Below are 23,244 nucleotides of genomic sequence, written 5' to 3' on the forward strand. Positions count from 1 at the left end.
ATACCAATAGGGCACTGCCACACCAGGGCACCACGGGAGGTCACTGCTCCAATTAGTAAAGATACACATCGGGTAGTGCCCCAAATGGGGCCCTACCCCAGAGAGAGAGGGCTGGGTAGAGAAGAGGAAATCCAAGGCCACTGCCTCACTTAGCCACCAGGGGTCACTACCTAAATAGGGGGGACACACACCCAGGGCACTGCCCCACCTGACCAGCAGGGGTCACTGCCCCAATTGGGGGATATACAGAGGGTATTGCCCCACGGGGATGCCAGGGCTCAGTGCCTGCCATACCTGGCACAGGGGTAGAGGGGATAGGGTGACCAGATGTCCCGATTTAATAGGGACAGTCCCGATATTCGGGGCTTTTTCTTATGTAGGTGCCTATTACCCTCCACCCCGTCCCGATTCTTCACACTTTCTATCTGGTCACCCGGGGGTTGGTGGAGGGAGGGGGCTACACACAGGGCACTGCCATACTTGGCCACCAGTGCACATCCCTAGTGGGGGAGTGACACACACCAGGAGCAGGGCTCACTGCCACAAAGGGGTTGGAAGATACCCAGGGCAGTGCCTGACACGGCCACCCAGGCACCCTGACACCTTGGGGGAGGTGAAGAACACACCTCAGGCACTGACTCCTCCGGCTACCAGTGGTCACTTTCCCAATGCAGGGGTTGGGGGGAGTAAATACACACAGGGGACTGCCCCACCTGGGCAACACGAGTCACCGAGATGAGAGTGGGATACGCAGAGGGCACTGCCCCAATGGCTGATATACATACAGGGCCCTGCCTCACCTACCCACCAGCGCTCACAGGCGCAATGGCAGTGGTGGGGTCACATAGGTAACTGCCCTCAGTGGCCACCAGGGGGCGCTGCAGCAATGCTAGGGGGATACATGCCAGGCATTGCTGCCCCTCGCCACCAGGAGTCACTGCTCCTACAAGAAGGCACCTACAGGACACTCCCGTGCCTGGCCAGCAGGGGTCACTATCACTGGGGAGGGGCTATGGGGAAGCAGAGAAAGAGCAACTAACTGCAGTGGGGAAAATCGTCATCTACAGGGGAGAAAGAACGGACTCCGCTAGGACATCGCACCAACTCCGGCCAGGCTGGATACCAGCAATTCGGGGCTGGAGCAGCTCCAGCTGGAGGCTGGGCGGAGGCAGGTGACCTCGGTCTCTGTGCTGAGCAGGCAGCGAGGAGGGACAGGGAACCCCCCGGCCAGGGTCTTGCTGCCCAAGGAGGGGGAGATCTGTGGCAGTTTTGGAGTAGCTGGTTCAGCAGCCGTGAGCCGCACGCTTGTCCCTGCCTGAGCTCTCCAGGAGCACATAACACACAGGTGCGCACTGCATGTAGGCACCAGTGTAACGACAGGGCCAGACTCTGCTGAGTGCTGCCTGTGAGAGACAGGGACAGAGTCAGACGGGCAGATGGGGGCAGGAGATGACAGGGCCAGCGGCCATGAGCTGAACCCATCACAAGTCCAGCCTGTGACCTCACCATCTGTCCCTGCAGCTCTCCATCTGTCCCGCTGTCCGTCAAACTCTCAACCTCCCATCCATCCCCAATGTATGCCACCCCCCCACCACCCATCTGCCTCACACACTCATCTATTTCCTCATGCATCCTGCTGTCCCTCTGATTGTCCCTGCAGTGCCCAGCACAAGGAGGCATAGTGGACCCTGAGTGAGGCTTTTGGGTGATGCAGTAATGGAGCTAGCGGGTGATAAGGGAAGTTCTGGGCATCTCTAATCGCAGCCCCTCTTCTCCTGTGCCCAAAGCCATGACCGCGAGCCCACCCCTCTCAGTCTCAGACCCCACAACCCCAAAGACATGACCGGCCACTCATGCTGTGATCCAGTTACAGCAATGAGGTCTCCCTGAAGATAGGGGGTGGGAGGAGCAACCCCCTTATCCTGGCAGGCAGGACACATCCTTCCCAGTATGGCAGAGACCTTGCCCATGGGCAGATAGACCCAGCTGAGCCCATGGGAGATTGGGGGAGGGGGGAGCAGAGGAAGAGGATGAAGGCAACTGAACATGACAGGTGTCCATGAAAGGAGAGAGAGAGAGTTTGAGTGTAAGTTGACCAACACAGAGAGAGAAACCTCAGAGGAAGAAAGAAACTCAGAACAGGGAATCACCCTCATGGATCCAACTTTCTGCTAGGGGGCACACACCACTCCTGGCCAGAGAGATGATCAGCCCTCGCAAATGGCAACATCATCTCCCTTGAAGCCACAGCTAGTCCGGAAACCCACACCCAGGTAACGGGACGTCCCTGCCTGGAGCCAGGGGGGCTGTGACCAGAGCCCTTCCCAAACCAGATACTTCTCTCACCGATAGAGACAGATGCTCTCATCCCAGCTGGGCAGGTCTTGCCTGGCATCAACAGGATTCACCCTGTCACTGCTCTCGCTCACTTTCCATCTCACCTCGGGGCTGGACTCCGTCCCTGCGACTTCTTTTCCCTTGGTATGAAACACAACACAAGAGGAAAAGAAAAAGCAATGGTGGCGAGGCTCCTCTTCTCGCTACTCCCGCACCCCAGGGCTCCGGCTTCAGCCCTCCTCCCATTCTGCCATCACAGCTACAATTAGAAATCTGAGCCCTGGGCTCACACCTGGTTGTCTCCCCAATCCTTGGCGCTGTCCAGCACGTCTCCCTCCACAGAAGTCACCTGGCCTCGTCTTAGACTCCATCTTCGTATTGCTCTTCTCCTTCCCAGAGCTCCTGCTCTGCTCCTCAGACTTGTCTGTCCTCAGCTCTGCAGGCAGAGGGGAAGGGGCATGATGGGAACACACACGCCCCATTCCAGACACCACGCAGCATCCACAGGGCTACCAAACCACGTCACCTTCAGCCAAAACCACCCCCCACCCTGAGGGAGCAAAAAGCCTTTGTGAGCTCAGCACACACAAGCCAGGAAAAGATTAACACCCACCCCCAGCCCAGCCAAAGTGGGAGCTTCCCCCACTTCCCGGCCACAGGCCCACGGGGCTCATGGATGGAGGAGTTTGGGGGGCTGTGGGGGCCCCTGAAGGACTAGCTCAGCGTGTGATGAGTGACTGGGGTGTATGTGGGGGCCGGACTGGGGGTTGGGGTGTCCAGGGGGACCCAAGGGAAGGGACTAGGGGGATTAGGGATAGAGGAGGGTGGGGATATCAAGGTGCATTGTGCGAATGTGGGATTTAGAGAGCCCAGAGTGGATGGGTGGGGGTGGGTTGGATGACCCCACTGTGGCTGAAAAGGGGAACCCGGCAGGTTTGGGGGTAGCAGAGATTGGAGATGAGGAACCTCACACCTTGGGGATGGACTGGGGCAGTGGGGGGATGGGAAAGTGGGGCCCAGCAATGGAGAAATGGGCTGGAATCAATTAGGGGCAGGGCGCTGAGGACGGGGAGGGGCAGGCGGACCGGGGGCTGGGGTGCTGAGGACAGGGGGGAGGAGGAGGAGAAGGTCATCGGGGTGGGGTGAGAGGAGGAGGTCGGCGTCGGGGCGCTGCGGACGGGCGGGAGGAGGTCAGGGGCAAAGGGAAAGGCCAGGCAGAGTGTACAGGATGGGGGAGGGGACACTGGGGGCTGAGGGATCCCCACAGATGGTGGTGGGGCAAGCGAGAGGGTCACAACAGAAGGGGAGACACGGGGGCAGGTTGGGGGCTTGAAGGGGCTGTCGGGGCCCTACAGAGGGGGAGGAGGGAGGAGTGCTGAGGATGGGGATGCGGGGAGGAGGAGGAAGGGGGCAGGGTGCTGAGGATGGGGAGGAGAAGGAGGGTGGGGTGCTGGGGAGGAGGGGAGGGAGTGGGATGCTGAGGACAGGGATGGGGAGGAGGTGGGGGCGGGGTGCTGAGGATGGGAAGGGGAGGAGGATGTCAGGGGTGGGGCAGGAGGAGGAGGTCGGGGCTGGGGGAGGAGGCGGGGGCAGGGTGCTGAGGACAGGGATGGGGAGGAGGCGGGGGTGGGGTGCTGAGGACGGGGAGGGGAGGAGGATGTCGGGGTGGGGAAGGAGGAGGAGGTCGGGCGCTGGGAGGAGACAGGGGGCAGGGTGCTGAGGACAGGGATGGGGAGAAGGAGGAAGGGGATGGGGTGCTGAGGACGGGGAGGGGAGGAGGATGTCGGGGGTGGGGCGGGAGGAGGAGGTCGGGGCACTGGGGTGGAGGCGGGGGCAGGGTGCTGAGGACAGGGATGGGGAGGAGAAGGAGGGCAGGGGTGCTGGGGGAGGGGAGGAGGATGTCGGGGTGGGGCAGGAGGAGGGTGGGGTGCTGGGGGAGGGGAGGGGAGGGTGCTGAGGACAGGGATGGGGAGAGGAGGAGGAAGGGGGTGGGGTGCTGGGGGAGGGGAGGAGGATGTCGGGGTGGGGCAGGAGGAGGGTGGGGTGCTGGGGGAGGGGAGGAGGGTGCTTAGGACAGGGATGGGGGAGGAGGAGGCGGGGGCAGGGTGTTGAGGACAGGGATGGGGAGGAGGAGGAAGGGGGTCGGGGTGCTGAGGACGGGAGGGGGAGGAGGAGGGCCGGGGGGGCGAGGGGACGGGCCGGGCAGAGCGGACAGGGTGGGGGAGGGGACGCCGGGGGCGGGGCTGGCGGGAGGGTCACAGCAGGGGGGGGACACTGCAGGGGCTGGTTGGGGGGGGCTGAGGGGCCCCGCGGCCCCAGGCTGCCGCTTGTGGGGCTGCTCCCAGGCAGCTCAGCCCCCGCTGCTGCCCCAGGCCCAGCTGGGGGGGGGTGAAGCCCTTTCGCTCCGCGCTGCCTCTGCCCTGCGCCCCTCCCCCCCCAGCCCGGCTCCCACGGGCCGGGGCTGCTCCCGGGGCAGGGGCTGGGCGGGCGTCTGGAACTGGGGGTCTGAGCCACTCACCGCCCCGCCCCAGCGCCCCTCGGACCGGCCCCGCCCGCCGGCTGCCCCCGAGCCACGGGATTCGAATCCCAACGGCCGCAGCGTGCGCTGGGGGGGGGGACAGCGCAGCCTTGGGGCGAGGGAACCGGGGCCTCCCGCCACGCGCCGAGTCTCTGTCCCGCGCTCTCTCCGCCAATCAGGGAGCGGGGAGGGGCGCGGCGAAGGGACGAGTTACGGCCCCTCCTGCAATAGAGGACGCCTGTGAGAGAGAGAGAGAGAGAGAACTACGCTTCCCAGAGTGCACCGGGAGGGGGCGCGTTGCCTGAGCAACCTGCCCGTCACTTCCGCTCTGAGATGAGCCAGGAACTACAACTCCCAGCCTGCCCCGGGGCGCCTCCGTCCTCTCCAGCCCAGGTAAGGGCGGGTCTCTGGGTCAACCTGACACCTCCCCCCCAACGCAACTCCTCCTCCCCGCCCCGCCCCCCCAGAGAGCCCCTGCCCCGCCCCCCTCCGGCTCCTGAGGCGACTCGCGTGTCCCGGGGTCTCAGCCCGGCCCTGCCCCGCGCCCCCCCGCAGCGCCGCGCCCACAGCGCCCCCCCCTCGCCTGCGTCTCCCGTGGCCTCCTCTCTCCCCACTCGGGAGCAGGGCTGGGAGCCATATGGAAATAGGGGGGGTGGGCAGGACTCCTGGGTTCTCCCCCATCCCTAGGAGGGGAGTGGGGCTGGGGGGGTAGAGTGGGGGAGGGGCTGGGGTGCCTGCTGCCCTCGCGGGGACCAGCCGAGCCCCCCCCCCTGCAGCTTGCCCCCCCAACCAGGCGCTGGGTGTGCTGGTGCCTGGAGCCCCCCCAGTTCCAGCCCCTCTGCCCAGGCAGCTCCCCCAGCCTGACACACACACCCAGCCCCTGCACCCGCCCCACCCCAGGGCTCCTCAGCCCAGAGGGGAGCCCCCCGGCTGAGTGGGGAATCAGAACCCCCCGAAATTACCCTGGGACCAGCATGATCTGCCTCCGCCCTGCCCTGCTCTGCATGTATTCGGAGTGAGTCAGTTTCCCTGTCCCAACATGTGTCCTGCCCTGTGTCTCTTCTCCTCCCCAGTTCCCTCCACCCCACCCCATTTCCCCTGCACCCCGGGCTGGGTCTCTGCCAACCCCCCTTCTCCCCTCCTGCCCCCAATATCTCCCTGCCCCTACAGGTCTATGGGGGTGGATCCCTCCCTCCCCCCTTCTCCCCTCATTTCCTGCCTCTGGGGGTCTATGGAGATGGGTCTCTCCCCCCTCCATCCCCTCCCCTGCCCCCAATATCCCTCTGGGGCTCTGTGGGGCTGGGGCTGGGGCTCTCTCCCTGCCCCTGTGCTCCCTCCTGCACACGATGTCCTGGGAGTGACTCAGTTTCCCTGGGCCAACATTTCACACACCCCACCCCCAGCCGACATGTCTCCCTCCACCCCACCGCATTTCCCCTGCACCCCGGGCTGGGTCTCTGCCAACCCCCCTTCTCCCCTCCGGCCCCCAATATCTCCCTGCCCCTACAGGTCTATGGGGGTGGATCCCTCCCGCCCCCCGTCTCCCCTCATTTCCAGCCTCGGGGGGGCTATGGAGATGGGTCTCTCCCCTCCATCCCCTCCCTGCCCCCAATATCCCTCTGGGGCTCTGTGGGGCTGGGGCTGGGGCTCTCTCCCTGCCCCTGTGCTCCCTCCTGCACACGATGTCCTGGGAGTGACTCAGTTTCCCTGGGCCAACATTTCACACACCCCACCCCCAGCCGACATGTCTCCCTCCACCCCACCACATTTCCCCTGCACCCCAGGCTGGGTCTCTGCCAATCCCCCTTCTCCCCTCCTGACCCCAAGATCCCCTGCCCATATGGGTCTATGGGGGTGGGTCTCTCCCTCCCCCCTTCTCCCCCCATCCCCTCATCCCTTCCCCCAATAGCTCCCTGCCCCAGGCTGTCTATGGGGCTGGGTCTCTCCCTGAAGCCCCGCCCCCAGCGCGGGGCTCACAGACAATCCCCTCCCGGCGGCTGTGACGTGCGGTGACGTTCTCATTCCCCGCGGGCAACTCATTCACTGGAGACCAAAACGACAGAGGGTGTCACGTGTCCATGGGCGGGGCTATGCAGATGAGCCGTGTCTGGCGGCAGGACGGAGAGCAGCGAGAGGAACCGAAGGAGCCCGGCGGAGAGAATTCTCTGCGTGTGGACAGAATCCGGTGTGGGGAGTTCGTGCTGTGGGTGCCTGCGCCGGAGTCACTTCGGGGCAGTGATTGCCACTGAGCTACGAGTGACCAAAGGCGTGTGAATGGGGTGTGGTGCCTGGCGGGGAACAGCTCATGGTGAAAATAAAGCAGCAGAGCCTGTCCTAGCAGTGGTTTGTGGGGGTGGGGTTTCTTTGCAACCATGAGTGGGATTGTTGTGGGTGCAACTAGACCCCCCCTCTTTTCTGGTGGGGGCGGGGCTTCTACTGTCTGCCTGGGGGAGGGGGAGGTCCATGATGTCACAGCCCATGGTGGAGGGGAGGTTGAATCATGTTTCTGAAGTGGGAGAGCAACTTCCCCCGCTCCCACTCACTCTCCACTAGGGGGCTGGGCTGGGATCTCTAGGGAGGGGAGCACAAGAAAAAACAGTCTCTCCTATGGAACCCAGCAGTCCTGGCCCCCAGTCCCCCTGCTCTAGACCCTCTCCAACCCCAGAGCCAGGAATAGAACCCAGGGGTCCTGGTGCCCAGCTGCCTCCCTGCTCTGACCACTAGACCCCACTCCCCTCCCAGGGGGGTGCAGGGGTCACTGGGTCTGTGTCTCAGCTCTGCTAAGGGCCGTGACTGATTTTCTCAAAGTGCTTCCTTCTGAATCCAGCACATCTGGCCCCCTTGCCCAGTTACTGCCCACCCCCATGTGGGGGCACCAGCACTGTGCCGGGTCGTGATGGGAAATTGTCCAAGCTGGCCCAGGAGAGACGTGTGTGTCCCTCCTGCCCCCTGCTGGCGGGGCTGAGCCCTGCTCTCGTGTGTGTGTGTATGTGTGTGTGTGTGTGGTGGCTTTGCAGGATTTTGTATCCTGCAGCAAGTGACACACACACACATTGATGCACAAAGGGACTCACACAATCCCAAGAACACTCACTCACAACACACCCAGAGGGGCATGCTAGCCCAACCCCCAAAGAGAGAAACAATCACACCCCCAGCCACACTTACAATTACACACACACCAGAATATTCACAATTGTGCTCAGAGACACAACCGCACACAGTTCACTCCCACTGCTCCCAACACAAGGACCTCCTGCCCCACACAGCCTGTGCCGAGGCCTGTGGAACTCACTGCCACTGGACGGCTACCAATGAGAATGGACCTTCCCAGGAGACCAATAGACGTAGCCGTGGCGACAGAGGGGGCTGGCTCCCAGGGTCTGACCTGGGCTGAGACTGGTTCTGACCTAGAGGGGTCTATCCAGCTGGGGGCAGCGTGACCCACACACAAACCCACCAGAAGCACCTTCCTTAGCGGGTCTCCCAGGCCATCCCCCACCCTGCCCTGGGTTGGGTAACAAAGGGGCAGCACAGGACTCTGGGCCGTGTCACAACCCGGCCCCAGCCCCTCGCTCCCACACGCTGGTGAGTTGGGTAACTGCCGAGGGATTGCACAAGAGAGTCAGAGCCAGGGAAAGCAACAAAGAATCCTGTGGCACCTTATAGACAAACAGACGTTTTGCAGCATGAGCTTTCGTGGGTGAATACCCACTTCTTCGGATGCAAGTCAGGGAGAGAAACCAGGAGTCCTGGCTCTCCCCCCGACACACACTCTAACCACTGGACCCCACTCCGCTCCCAGGGCTGGAGATAGAACCCAGGATTTCCCACCAACCCCCCTCCCCCGTTCTGACCACTAGTCCCCACACTCCCCTTTTAGATTTTAGTCCCGCTGCCTCTTCTATCCACCCCCCCCACCTGTCCATCCCTTTGCTGCAGGTTTCTGGGGTGTCACCCCTGCTCTGCACTCCCCCAGTGCAGCCCAAGGCCTTTCCTCCCCCCAGCCACACATCCTCTCCCCGCTCGTGCTGGATCGTCTGCTTGGCCCCCTGTCCCCTGTCGGGGTGCGCTGTGCGGCGTGGCTGGGGATTTTGCCCAGCACCAGGCAACATAGAACAGACTCGTCAGCACCATCCCAAGCAAGTTGCACTTGCCTCAGAAAGACAGTGTCCCCTAGTGGGTGTAAATCACTGACCTCTCTCCTCTCTGAGCACTGACTGCCCCTCTGTTTCCTTGCCTCTCAGTCTGTGCAGATGGGACCTTTCCCTCCAGTGCTGGAGGATTCGCCCTTCTCATCTACCCTTGTCCCAAGCAGCACAGCGGGTGGGAATCTTACATGTACCGAGGTGATTTAGGAACAGAAACCCCCCCAGACCTTCCATGCAATTGGCACTTGCCCCTCACTGAGCAGGATTGAAACTCCTGCAGGGAGACTGCTGGGCCACATCCCCTCCGGGCATGAGCAAAGCAGCAGGGTGAAAAAATGAAGCTGGAAATGGTGGGGATTGAACCCAAGGCCACATACATGCAAAGCATGTGCTCTACCACTGAGCTACATCCTTAAATGTGCTACAGACTGCACTCAAAGCTGTCCTATTTCCAGAGCATCCAGTGGTCTAAGAGCAGCCTGGGGGACACATTCCCTGCTCTGAGGGCCAAACCTGCGGTCCTGGAGGCTGCTGGTTCTTAGGGTCACTTTTCAGCAGGGCCAGATTCGATGTGTGGGGCAGAGAGAGTGGGTGCCCTGGGCTCAGGGTGCAGAGATACACTCAGCCCTCTCCCCTGCATTGGGTGGGGGGTGCTGCCACCCCCTGCTGGAAGGTAATGGAAGGGGAGGGGGGGGCACTGTGAGTCGCTCAACACCTGACCCTGGTGGCAGCAGTGGTGTGGGGAGCTCCAGGTGTTTCTAGGATCTGCTCTTTCCACCTGCCTGTGAAGTCCAGCTTTCCCCAGCACATTCACTGCGGTGCAATGGGGTCACTGTTTCCATGGCTGAACAGCAAAGAATCACTCCCAGTTTCCCTTCTATCTGCAGCAGGATTAGCCTGTGTCAGTGATTAATGAGGTGGATCTAGTTGTAGATTGTTATTCATTCCCACCTTGACAATTCACACAGTCCCTTTCCTACTCAAATCCCCAGCACCTCGGTGATCCTGGTAGCAGGAGTTGGGGCCTGAGATTTTCAGGGTTCTTTCCCCCTCCACCTGGAGTGAACTCAGCTTTTCCCCCATCCCAGACAATCCATGAAATAACAACAGGGGCATAAAGAAAGAGGGGAGGGAACATCTCACGGCCAGGGCTGGATGTGCCCAGGGCCCCTGGCTTGTCCATTGTTTCCATGGAATTTGGCCCCCAGCTTTGCACAAGGGACAGAGAAAGATCTTGCTGCTCCTGTGTCTGTGCAAAGAAAATTGTGCTTCCCTAGGAAAGAGAGGTGGGAAATGGCCCCATGGTGGGACAATATCCTCAGGATTAAGAGCAAAGGACTCAGGCTGAGAACTGATTTAACCCCACTCATCTGGGATTTAACAAATTGTCTTCCATGGAGACACTGGGAACTTGTGACATTGATCCAGACTCTGGGGGTTCGGGCTGCTTTAACTCTTGGCAAAAACATGAACCTGATTCCAAGAAGGGAGAGAGGAGAAGCCTGAAGCTGACTTTAGTCCCAGGCTGGGGTCTCCTGAATGGTGGGAAACATCCTTGGCTGCTACCCAGGGACAGCAGCTACTGGCGACATACCAGGGCTGGGATGTGAGGGGAATGTTACATGGACTTTATCATACAGGCCCCATCCTGCTTCTCAGAGCCCACAGGTGAGAATCTAGAGAAGGGTGAGTCATTTCTCAACTGCATTCTCAGGAAAAGCTGGTAGCCATCCTTGACCAGAGCCCCAGGGGAGCAACCACGGCAGTTCTGCGGAGAGCTCTGGCTGCCAGGGGGTCCAGCTAGGAGAGGGAGTGCTGAAAGGTCTGCAGTTTTTGCAGTGGGGAGGAGGGCCAGACCAGTGGGGCTGTCTTAGGAGTCACAGGTGGCTTTGCCAGTGGGAAGGCGCTAGGTCACTTGTTGATGGGGTGGGGAAGTAGGGACTACAGGATGTGAGGCTAGTTAAAATGAAACTGCACAAAAAACCCTCCCCCTTTGCTCCAGCTAAAGGCCCTACTTTGGCCTCTCCCCTTTCATAAAAATCTCCATATCTACCCCGGCTCTCAGAAACCCCCTTTCTCCCATGGGTATTTTCATAGTTTCTTCCTTTTTTCATGGTCTCGTACAAATATTTTTGCCATCAAAATGATCAAGTAAATTTAAAATGAGAAAAACAATCCATCTGTCTCTCCTTCACCAGACATGGTCTGTGTCTGAATTTGTCTACAGAACAGTCTAGGCAGGCAGAGTCACCCCTACATTTACTTCACATCAGGCCCAGGACTTGCACCCAGCAGTTCTTGGGGCCGTGGGACAGAACTGAGCTTCACTGGCAGCAGTGAGGGAGGACGGTTGGGACTGAGCTGTCTGGGGAATATTTTAATCCTTATCTAATTTTCAGAGGATTCAATCAATGCAGCTTCCACTTCTCCGTCTCTGCCAAGGAAATGATGTTTCTGTGCAAAGTACCCAGACCTTTTAACAATAAGAAGTGAAATGAAATGGCCACATGATGGCAACAGAACCTAAGAAATTTGTTAGTCTCTACGGTGCCACTCGTACTCCTGTTCTTTTTGAGGATACAGACTAACATGGCTGCTCCTCTGAAACCGAAGAGATGAGAAGCCATGTTCTTGTTCAATGTGCACTGAAGCTGAAAAAGGAGATGTTTCCTCTTTGATTCCTAAGCCCCCAACTCTAATCCACTAAACACCCCTTTCCTCCCACAGCCAGGACTAAAACCCAGGAGTCATAACTAGTGGCCCCCCTTAACCTTCTCTCTGTGAGGAAGAAGAAGCTCTGAGACCCCTGGGCTGTCCTCTTGCCACCCTGCCTGGGCTGCACTTGGAACCCAATGGGGTTTCCTTGGGCAGTACTGAATCTTGCTCCCAGGAAAGGTGTAATTTTAGGAGCAGGTTCCAAATAGTGCAATTAACCAGCCAGAAGGGGCAGCAGGTATCGGTGTAGGAGCCATTGAAATCATCACAGCAAAGTAGTTCAGGGAAACTGTTATTAATGAAGTGTGAGTGAAAGGTGAGAATCTGATGGTGTCAGTGTCACACTAGAGGGCGCTGAGATGGTTTTAAATTTGTCATCCAAACCCAGCCACCACCTAGCACATGTTTTAACCTCTTCTTCTCTTACCGTTGCTCCTTATCAGGGAAGGGGAGAGAGCAAACGAGCAATAGAAACAGAGACCTAGTGACCGAAGCAAACATTTCTTTGCTCCTTGCTTGGCACTGTCAGTTATTTGGGTACAAACTCACCCCCCACCCACTGTCTGGGCTGGGCTCAGTGGGCAGGAAGAGCTCAGCTGTCAGTGGGACTTGGGGAGCTCGGGACATTGCTGTGAGCTGCTTGAACGTTTAGGCGAAAACCACCTAAACACGGACACAAGGTCTAGGCTGCAGTAACTCATCTTGCATCTGCGGCTGTTGAAGCTACAAGGCAGAGGACTAAGTACAACATTTAAACTTACGTTTGACCTCAGAGAATAAAACAAATCTGTCTGTGAAAAGAGGGGAGTCGAGTTCAATCCCTTGTCACCATCAGTGTGCAAACCAGGAACCTGTTGCTTTGCATTCCTGATGTGTCGCCATCATGTGGCTATTCTCATAGACTTTAAGGTCAGAAGGGACCATTATGATCATCTAGTCTAACCTCCTGCACAACGCAGGCCACAGAATCTCACCCACCCACTTCTATAACAACCCCTAACCTATGTCTGAGTAACCTATTCTGTCTCAGTCCCTTTAATTAAAAAATTGTGTTTTTTTTCATAGAAACTATATTTTCCTTGTAGAGACTCAGGGGCAGATTAATCTACAAAGGGAAGGTGATTCCAAGGCAGTTCTGGAGGAGAAGGGAACGTTTTCAGCATCACTAAATTATTTTGTTGTGCCTCACAGAGAGAGAAAGAAAATAAACCTATTAATTTGAGCTACCGACACAGTTCACAGCATGAAAAACACAATTTTGTGTTCAATGAGTTGTGTTCATTTACATAATATGAAAAATATGTATTAGGCAATGCATGAAAACCTCACTGCATTGAACAACCCACTCAATATAGTCAATGTACTACAGAATATTTAAAGAAGTTAAGAAAGATGTGCTTATAAATTAACGTGTTGTGCCATTTACAGACGCACAAGACACAGAAGAAACTGAATTATTTGAGCTACTAAAATTTCCACTTTCTCACAGCATTTTAGTTCTCAAGGTTGTTTTAATTTGCTTACTTTTTTGGAACTAGAAATAGAGAAAGAGTACACTGAAGTCAGTGGAATTAGCGCAGTGAGGGATTTGTCTCATTATTTGTCACTAACAAAACCTTTGTTAACAGAGAGTTAACTTTGACTGTGACTATCTCTTACCTTCCAGAACATCGAGTTCAGTAAAACTCAAACTCTGGAAAAACAGGGAATACAGAGTGAGAGTATATGCCCAGATAACCTTAACTCTGCCCTCTATAAGAGAATCCCTGATAGCATATGAGAACAAGGAAAGGTTTGGGGACAAATTAGAGCTACTTCTCAAGAATTTGTTTCTTCTGTAATTAATTGATCCTGGCCCCATCCACTGATCCTGGCCTGGTGTCTGGCCGTGGAATTTACTGTTTTTATCCCAGCATATTTGTAAAGCAGTTTCTTCTTTAAAAGCTCCTTTATTCTAGGTGATACAAACAGGTCACTTCCCCAGCTATTTCAAGGAGATGGAATTTTCCTGACCCACAGGGAACTTAAACTAACATGCTCAAGATCACACATTCCTTAGGAGAAAATGAAGGGGAAAAAAACCAAAACCCACCAAACCGTTGCTGTTTCTAACCAAATGATCAATGAGACCAGAAAGTGAGACTGTGCAATTAACTGTCTGGGACTACACTGACTCTGCAGTTACTTGGATGCAGACACACCCAGCTCTACGGTTGGTAAACGTACAGAGACTCTGCTGCTGCTCATGAACTAGCAGCACATGACCTCTGAACAGCTGCCATTCGAATGCATCTGAAAGTCACAAGGAACAATGATCTGTGTGAAAGGAAGGCTGCCATTTATTAGCACCCCAATTGATGCCGTGTGCACAAACAGAGGATTGAATGTGTAACAGGGAGTTTAGTAAATCTTGGTTATTTTATTTTTGTAACAGGCTCCTGTCCACCCCCAGTAGAGTTTTCAGTCCCAATGGCAACTTACTTACCAAATGTAATACAGACTAGTCCATGCCTCCCAAGTGGATGTGGTTCTTGTTCTTCTGCACATTGTAACCCATGGAGGCCAAGGACCTGCAAATGTGTCTTCATGGGCCTTTGTTTAATTGATGAAAACAAACCTAGACACTTAGAGGATTGGAACTGATTTCAGCTGGGGGACTTGTTTGCTAGGTTTTTATGCATTTGCACAGGAAAACATTGAGTGTGTCCATTCATTTCAGGGATCCCTATTTAGTGGAGCTCCTGAAAATAGAATTATTTTTATTGAGGGAACAGGTTTGGAAGGGAGCACTTGGATTTGAACTAAGGACCACTTGATCTGTAGTCAAACACTCTACCACTGAGCTATACCCCCATGACATTTGCAGAAGCAAGTCAGTGATCTTAAGGATTTTGAAGGACAGGCTCTGCCTCAGAGAGCTCCTTTTCTATTCCCAGACCACAGGGGTTTTAAAAATGGGGTTTGATTAAACTTTATATACACATGGAGACACCACAGCTTGCACACCCACCAGCATAGCTTCCCCCAGTGACATAGCTACCACCTCTCGGGGAGATGGATTAACTGCACGGATGGGACAGCTCTCTCCCCTCCGCTTAGAGCAGCTTCATTATTTATGAATAGGTCGGAAATAACCTCCTGAATGGACAGGAACCAATGTATCAGATATTGCTGTGTCTGCATTCAATATGGGTAACTGGTCATATTGGGCTGGATTAGTAGGAGCGTTGCCAGCAGATGGAGGGAAGTGATTATTCCCCTCTATTCAGCACTGGTGAGGCCACATCTGGAGCATTGCGTTCAGTTCCCCCCCACCCACCCACCCACCCTGCCCCTCCCCTGAGACCCATCCAAACAGCGTCTGATGTTTTCCTGTCTAGCCAGCTTGCTGCCTAGAACGAACGCTCCTTGAGTGGGGTGATCCACAGGGAGTAGCTCAAACCTCCAAAGTGCCTGGGCAGGGGCAGGACATTAGCACAGCAAGGGAGGGGTGTGGCAGTGACATCACAAAGGCCTTTTGCAGGACCTCAGACAATTGGTCAAAGGTGGTGGGGAGGTGGTGACCTCACAGAGAGATGCTGACATCAGCCAGGCAGGACAGGGGCGAGGGGCCAGGGAAACCTCAGAGACCCCTGTGGCTTTGCTTCAGCAAGTCTCCTTCTCGAGGTCTCTCTTTGAGGACAGAGAGAGTATTCGGGTTCACGTACGTGAGCGCCAGGAGGAGCCTCTTTCGAGTTTTCTCCTTCCCTTTCAGTGATTTTACTAGAAAACAGATGTCCCTGTTTAGAAGGTAAGAGCCTCCTCAAGGGAAGGGATGTTCTGGGCGTGTCACAGTTCAGATTCCAGTGGCCCCCCTACACTGTAAGGAAACTCCCACCACCTGCTCTGTGTTCGCAGGGCGGGAGAGAGCAGCATCCACGGCAGTGATTTGCTCCTGGCTGCCGGAGCAGAGCAGCAGGCTCAGCTGTCAGAACTTCCCAGAGCGATGAAAGGGGAGGGGCCCAGACTCTGTAGCAGGAATGCAGGGCAGGCGAGTTCACGGTGGGCATTGTGGGATACTGGCAGAGGCCAGTTATGGTGATATAATGAACAGCAGCATCTACAGTGACACTCTGTCACTTTAAGTTTGCTGCAAAAAGCTCTAGGCCTCTCATCAAAGTCGTTTTATTTTGTCAGAAAAACAGGGCAGTTTTGTCGCCAGACGTGGCATTGCAGTGTGTGCACCAGCCACAAGCTGCCGACCGAGGTAGCATTGTGTGTTTCTCACACACCAGAGCAATATCATTCTGCTGAAACAACTTTGTAGTGCAGACCTGGCCAAAGATTCACTCACACACAACTTGTAAGGAAAACGTCACCTGCTCCTCTGCTTTGCAGAATCCAAACACAAGCAAAGCTTGTTAGGCCCCAGTGGCGATGGCAGGGAGTCAGGTGTGGGCAGACAGTATATTTTAGCTACCCACAGGTACCATGGCTTAGCTGGCTAAAGCATTTATTTTGTAAACAGAAGATCCTGGGTTCAATTCCCAGTGGGGTCTTGTTGACTGGTTGTTGGGGCACCTGCTATTGGCTACTGTCAGAAGACAAGATTCAGAGCTAGATGGGCCTTTGGTCTGGCCCAGTGTGGTTTTTCTTATGGTTTAAATAACACTCACTGGCACTGATAATAGAGTTACTGAACGTTTGGGAGTTACGAGCGGGTAGGTCAGTGGTCCAGTCCCCACACAGATGACCCCCTCTCTCTGGGACAGGGGCAGGTCTGAGCTCTCACACCAAATGGCTCATTGGGGCTGACAGAATCTGTGAGCAGCTTGTTTAGTTTTCGCCAAAGGTTGAGTCCTGCTTTGTGCACCGTGTGTGAGAATGAAAATCCTAAACTGCCCTGTCCCTGCCAGCAGGTATATGGGATCTTGGGGAGCAATTACCACACGGGTGGGGTGCAAAATAAACTTTATTAAGAAAATGCAAAAATAGGGAAAATTTAATAGTGAGGGGTGTGGGGTTTGTTAAGGTAGACAATTGGGGAGGGGTTTCTTTTGGTGAACAGTATAGGGGGTTTCAATAGTGGGGTACAATACAGTTGGTAAACAATTAACACTGAGGTATAAATGTAACAGGTAGCTAACAATTTCTGTGTAAAAAGGTGTGTCACAGCAGCATATAACCAACTAACAGTTATGGAAAAATATGTTAAATAACAAACAATTTTAGGTAAAAATGTGTCACAGTGGTGTAAATATAGAATGTGAGGTGTATCAGTGAGGAAAAAGTAACCAATGGGGTTTTATGCTAGATTGGGATGGGGGAAGAGGAGCACGTGGTGGAGCAGAGGGAGATCTAAACTTAGAGAGACACAGAGAACAGAGAGACTGTAAGGAGTCAGAGGGACACAAAGAAGCTGGGGGGGGTGGTGCAGTGGAAAGACAGACTTAACCACAATTATGCAAAACACAGCAAAATCTTATCTATGATCTAACTTAACCAAGACTACACAAATTAGCAAGTAACAAAACACAATGCAACAATTCTCTAAGCCTAACTTACAGAGTATAAAGCTAAACCTAACTTAACCTAATGAGTGCACCTTATACTAGGGGTGGTTCTCCAAGGGTGTGGCTGCAGCAGTGGAGCAACTGCAAGTGAGCTGCCCAGGATAGAATCCAGGGAGGCACAGGTTTATTTCTAGCAGCAAAGGAGCTGCAGAACCAGAAACAGATTACAGATGCAGACCAAGGAGTTAACTTGGGTCTGTCTGTTGGGGAAAGAAAAGCCAGCAGCTAGAACAGGGAGGGTCTGCAAGAGAGAGTTCTTACCAATCCCCAGGACAACAGCAGAGGCAGGCACAACAGCAGCATCAGAGGACACAGAGAGGACTCAATTCGTTCACAATAATCAGGAGATCTCCAGGCAAAATTCATTGTTCGTGGGAGGGGAGTTTAAAAACGGGGGTACGCTCAAAAACAAACGAGAGCGGGGAGAGGGCCTCCCAAAGACCCCTAGCTGATCAGACCAGGTGGCAAAGCAAGGACCTTCTCCGAGGTCTGCTTAGAAAATGTCTGGTTATATAGGCAGACTTAGGCAGTTTCCCGCCAGTAACTTTGATTGGTCCCCCTTGTTAGAGGGGAGGAGAGAAAGCAGGGAAAGGTCTTCAGGTGAGCACAGACGTGTCTGGGCTAGTCCTAAGTCACAGGCATGACTTACATGCTCAGCTATGTGGCCATATAAGGTCTTGCATTCTTGGGCAGTGCCCCCTACACCGAGCCCAGGTCTGAACAAAGGAGGCAGGGGACCACCCCCACCTGAGCAGAGCAATGGCTCCGGTTAGTCTGCAAAGGCCATTCCACTGAGCAGGGCCAGGCTATGACTCTTGCTAGCCCCATGGCCGGGGGGGGGGGGGGGGCGGCCACACAGAGAGGAAAAAAAAAAAGGAATGCAGCAGGGAGGCAGCTGTAACAGACACAAATAAGGCACAAAAATTCAACAGCGAGGATGTTTCACCACAGGAACAAACTACCAAGGAAAGTGGTGGATTCACCATCTCTTGATGTCATTTAATGAAGACTAGATGCCTTTCTGGAATGTGTTTGCCCCAAAAGTAGCTATTGTGTCATACAGGAGGCCTGTGATATGCAGGGGGTCAGATTAGATGCTCTAATGGTCTCTTCTGGCCATAAAGTCGACTAATTTCTGAAAAACTGAGTGTAGCATTGGGAGCAGCGTCTGATGTTTCCCTGTCTAGCCGGCTTGCTTCCTAGAACGAACGCTCCTTGAGTGGGGTGATCCACAGGGAGTAGCTCAAACCTCCAAAGTGCCTGGGCAGGGGCAGGACATTAGCACAGCAAGGGAGGGGTGTGGCAGTGACATCACAAAGGCCTTTTGCAGGACCTCAGACTATTGGTCAAAGGTGGTGTGGAGGTGGTGACCTCACAGAGAGATGCTGACATCAGCCAGGCAGGACAGGGGCGAGGGGCCAGGGAAACCTCAGAGACCCCTGTGGCTTTGCTTCAGCAAGTCTCCTTCTCCAGGTCTCTCTTTGAGGACTGAGAGAGTATTCGGGTTCACGGACGTGAGCGCCAGGAGGAAACTCTTTCGAGTTTTCTCCTTCCCTTTTAGTGATTTTACTAGAAAACAGCCGTCCCTGTTTAGAAGGTAAAAGCCTCCTCGAGGGAAGGGATGTCCTGGGTGTGTCACAGTTCGGATGCCAGTGGCCCCCCTCCACTGTAAGGAAGCTCCCGCCGCCTGCTCTGTGTTCGCAGTGTGGGAGAGAGCAGCATCCACGGCAGTGATTTGCTCCTGGCTGCCAGAGCAGAGCAGCAGGCTCAGCTGTCAGAACTTCCCAGAGCGATGAAAGGGGAGGGGCCCATGGCTATGTAGCAGGAATACAGGGCAGGCGAGTTCACGGCGGGCATTGTGGGATACTGGAGGAGGCCAGTTATGGTGATATAATGAACAGCAGCGTTTACTCTGTCACTTTAAGTTTGCTGCAAAAAGCTCTAGACCTCTCATCGAAGTTGTTTTATTTTGTCAGCAAAACAGGGCAGTTTTGTCGCCAGACGTGGCATTGCAGTGTGTGCACCAGCCACAAGCTGCCGACCGAGAGAGCATTGTGTGTTTTTCACACACCTGAGCAATATAATTCTGCTGAAAGAACTTTGTAGTGCAGACCTGGCCAAAGATTCACTCACATACAACTTTTATGGGAAACCTCACCTGCTCCTCTGCTTTGTGGAATCCAAACACAAGCAAAGCTTGTCAGGCCCTGGTGGCGATGGCAGGGAGTCAGGTGTGGGCAGACAGTGTATTTTAGCCCCCCACAGGCGCCATGGCTTAGCTGGCTAAAGCTTCTGTTTCCTAAACAAGAGATTTTGGGTTCAACTCCCAGTGGTGTCTTGTTGACTGGTTGTTGGGGCACCTGCTATTGGCTACTGTCAGAAGACAAGATTCAGAGCTAGACGGGCCTTTGGTCTGGCCCAGTGTGGATTTTCTTATGGTTTAAATTACACTCACAGGCACTGATAACAGAGTTACTGAAAGTTCGGGCGTTAGGAGCAGGTAGGTCAGTGGTCCAGTCCCCACACAGATGACCCCCCTCCCCTCTCTGGGACAGAGGCAGGTCTGAGCTCTCACCCAAATGCTCATTGTGGCTGCCAGAATCTGTGAGCAGCTTGTTTAGTTTGCAGCAAAGGTTGAGTCCTGCTTTGTGCACCATGTGTGAGAATGAAAATCCTAAAGCCCCCTTTGAAATAACGAATGCAGCAGGACGTGTTATTGTCCCTGCCCCAAAGCAGACAGACCAATGGAGAAATGCCGTCGAGTCCAAGGTAATACTCCCGTGCCATTTTACCTTTTTTGCTTGCTAAACTCCTTCTTATCTGCCCGGCCCAGGCTGTCCTCTGCCTCAGCTGCTGCTCCCGGCCTGCTGTAGAGTCAAACACGCAGGGCCCCCAGGGGAACAGAGGCTGGGACAGGGCAGCAGCCTGGGCTGGGCTGGGAAGATGCTGGGAGTTCTCGTTCCCTGAGAACTGGCCCGGCTCCCTTCTCAACAGGGAACAAATCAATTCCACGTCCCCTCCCCAGAAAAACCAGCCTGGAGCCAAGGGCAGCAGGGGACGATTCCCTGCAGTTCCCACCGAGGCAGGAGAGAACCCAGGGTGTTTGTAGCAGAGCTTATGGAACTGACGTGGGGAAACCAGCCTTTAAGAACAGGCAGTTCCAATTTAAGCTCAGTGTTTTTAACAATTTCTACAACATTAAATAACCCTTTAATTGTAGTGTCACCATCCATAAAATTGCTTCAGCCTTATAGGTTCCTAAGTGCACAACTAAACATCTCTTCAAACACAAGGGAGTGGAGATCAGTCAGTGTTCAGAGTCATCCCACATAAAAGAACCATGTTGTCGTACATACTGGCCCCATCATGTGGCCATCGCCTTTCCCTCCTCTCTGTTAAAAGTTTTAGTATTTTGCACAGAAACTTTCTTCCCTCAGGAGAGTCCTGGGAACCAGGGCTGCCAGCCAGACAAACACCTTTAAGAGGCGGCGTAACCTGTCAAAAAATGATCTCCCTCTTTCAGTTCAGTGACACCCTGAAATGTTACTTATCAGGGCAGAGCCAGAGGATTGAAAGCAGCTACATGAAACCCCTGTGTAGCTAACAGGAATGAACACAAACACTCCCTTGTATCTGAAGAGATGTTTAGTTTTACCCTTGGTAAACTACAAGACTAAAGGGCAAGGCAGTGGTTCCAGATATAAAGAGTGAAACACGAGACAATCATCATAGTTATGCAAATTATTTCTAAATTCTTCTTATTATCATCAGTGTATTATTTTCTCTGGAGTCTAGACATTGACTATATCTTGACCAAGAAATTTAGATCTTGATAAAATAATCGACTATCCCTGGTGAAGGCAATGGACTTGACACCCACTGGGATGTCCCTACACAGGTTCAAGTACTAACAACAGTGGCTTCCTTTTAGCCATACATTTTAATCAGGGCAATAAATTGATACGAACTCCTGTAAAATCATTTTCCATCCCGACTCCTTCACCCACATTTGTTAGGGCATTGGGCCACCATATGGACGTTTCATTTCCCTCCTCAATTTCACACAGAGACACAATTTCCTTTGCACAGATCCATGAACAGCAAAACCTCCCTGTCTCTCTTGTCTGAGCCAGGGCTTTCGATTCCATTGAAACCTTCTCTCCTGCAATGGCGATGGTCAGACAGAGGGGACGTGGCCACCTTCACCTCTGACAGTGAGATATTGGCTCAGCTCTTTCTTTCTGCTGCTGTTGTTAGTCCATGAAATATCAGGGATGGAATGCAAGGCTGAGTTCATGCACCAACCTCCTGAAACATTTCAGTGCCCAGAGAAATCCTGACCCCGGCTGTTGGAATAATATGGTGGAGATTCGAATAGGAAAGGGACTGTCTGAATTGTCAGTGTGGGGAATGGACAACAACCTATAGCAATGTCACTAACCACAAACACACTCTCATCCTGCTCCAGCTGGAAGGGAAATGGGCAGGAATTCTCGCTATTCAGCCATGGACACACTTACACTAATGCAGCCAGGAGTGTGCTGGGGGAGCTGGTCTGAGCAATTTGAAGTGACAATTCTGTGAGAACAGAATCATGGTGTAGTGAAGTAACTGTACATTAAGTACTTGTGGCTGAGTGGTTAAGCTGATAGGCTAGAAAGCCATTGGGGTCTCCCCATGCAGGTTTGAATCCTGCCAACTATGGAGGCATTAGTATGTTGGTAGTGCCTGAGTGTCCACAGAGCAGAGCTGGATTTGGTCTCACTGTGAGGCTGGCTATACTTAAAATGCTGCTGTGACACTGCTCTAGCACTGTGGAGTAGACAGCTGCTACAGTGATTGGAGGGGTTTTACATCCCTCTAATACCTACATTGACAGAACAATCTTTCCTTTCATTTAGCGCTATCTAACCATGGCTTAGGTCAGCTTAATTATACTGGTTTTGGGGTTTTTCACACCCTGAAAGACCATCATGCTCTACCAACTGAGCTAGCTAGATTTAAAGTCAGTCAACTGCCCAGTCACAGTGTAGAAGGAGCCTGAGGGTGTTTATTTGTGAGCTGAGGTTCCCTTTCTGACATTTGCCTTCTTTCCTGGCTTGTTATGTCTCCAGCAAGCAAACCGGACCTGTCACAAGGCTGGTTAGATGCTGCTTTCTAGACCAGAGAGCTGGGGTTGATTTAGCATGCTGCCGCCATCAGCTGGTCAGAGTAACCAGGGGGGGAGGGTGGAATTTAGGATTCTCCCACCAAGGGGAGGTGCTGTTGGACTCATCTAGTGGGGGAGAGTCTGAGTCTGAGTTCCCCACATGCCACACACACATTTTCACAGGAAATCAAGTTCCCTGGGGAAAAACTCAAAAGAAACCCAGGCCCAGGAGTGTCAGAGAAAGGAATCACTGTTTGCCTTAAGAGGTGGGTGAGGGAAACCTGCAGGTCCCCATTTGTGGGGAAGGTCTGGGGAAGCCGAGGAGGACAAGGAGACGGGAAAAGGGCTTGCAGCTGTTGTGCAATCCCCATGCTCCCAGCAGAAGGGTCTGGGGGGCTCAGCACTCAGAACTCACAAGATAGCAAAGCTCAGAGCCCCGTTACACAGAGTCAGACTGTGATCAGCTCACACCCAGGGGGAGCAACACCCCTCCCTTGGTCTCTATGCCAGAGCTCCTATCAGCTCAGTCCTTCCCGCAAGAGCGGGCTGCTGAGAGGGTTGTGATGGGGTAAATGAAGGCAGAGGAGGATTGTTCCTCATGGGGTTTTTTTTGTGTGTCTCTGTGATCCTGCTGGAGGAAGCATCATTTGAGTTTGTTTCAGTGACTTGGGTTGGGTTGAGGTTGTGACCCTGAGCACAGGGGTTCCTGCACTTTCTGCTCTTAGCCCCTCAGGGAGTGGACAATGGAGCAGTTTCAGAAAATGGATAGTAAGTAGGCTAAGAAAGTGTCACATAAGTGAGAAGAAAAGCAACATCCTCACC

At 54.2% G+C, this 23,244-nt stretch overlaps 1 non-coding gene across 1 annotated transcript; it reads right to left on the reverse strand.

Annotated features, from left to right (window-relative positions):
* Positions 1 to 14,502: 14,502 nt before the first annotated feature.
* Positions 14,503 to 14,574, reverse strand: TRNAC-ACA. Its single transcript has one exon. It is a non-coding gene; the product is annotated as a tRNA-Cys (tRNA).
* Positions 14,575 to 23,244: the final 8,670 nt, after the last annotated feature.

This window comes from Mauremys reevesii, linkage group 12, assembly GCF_016161935.1.
Source record: "Mauremys reevesii isolate NIE-2019 linkage group 12, ASM1616193v1, whole genome shotgun sequence".
In the NCBI taxonomy this organism is placed as follows: Eukaryota; Metazoa; Chordata; order Testudines; family Geoemydidae; genus Mauremys; species Mauremys reevesii.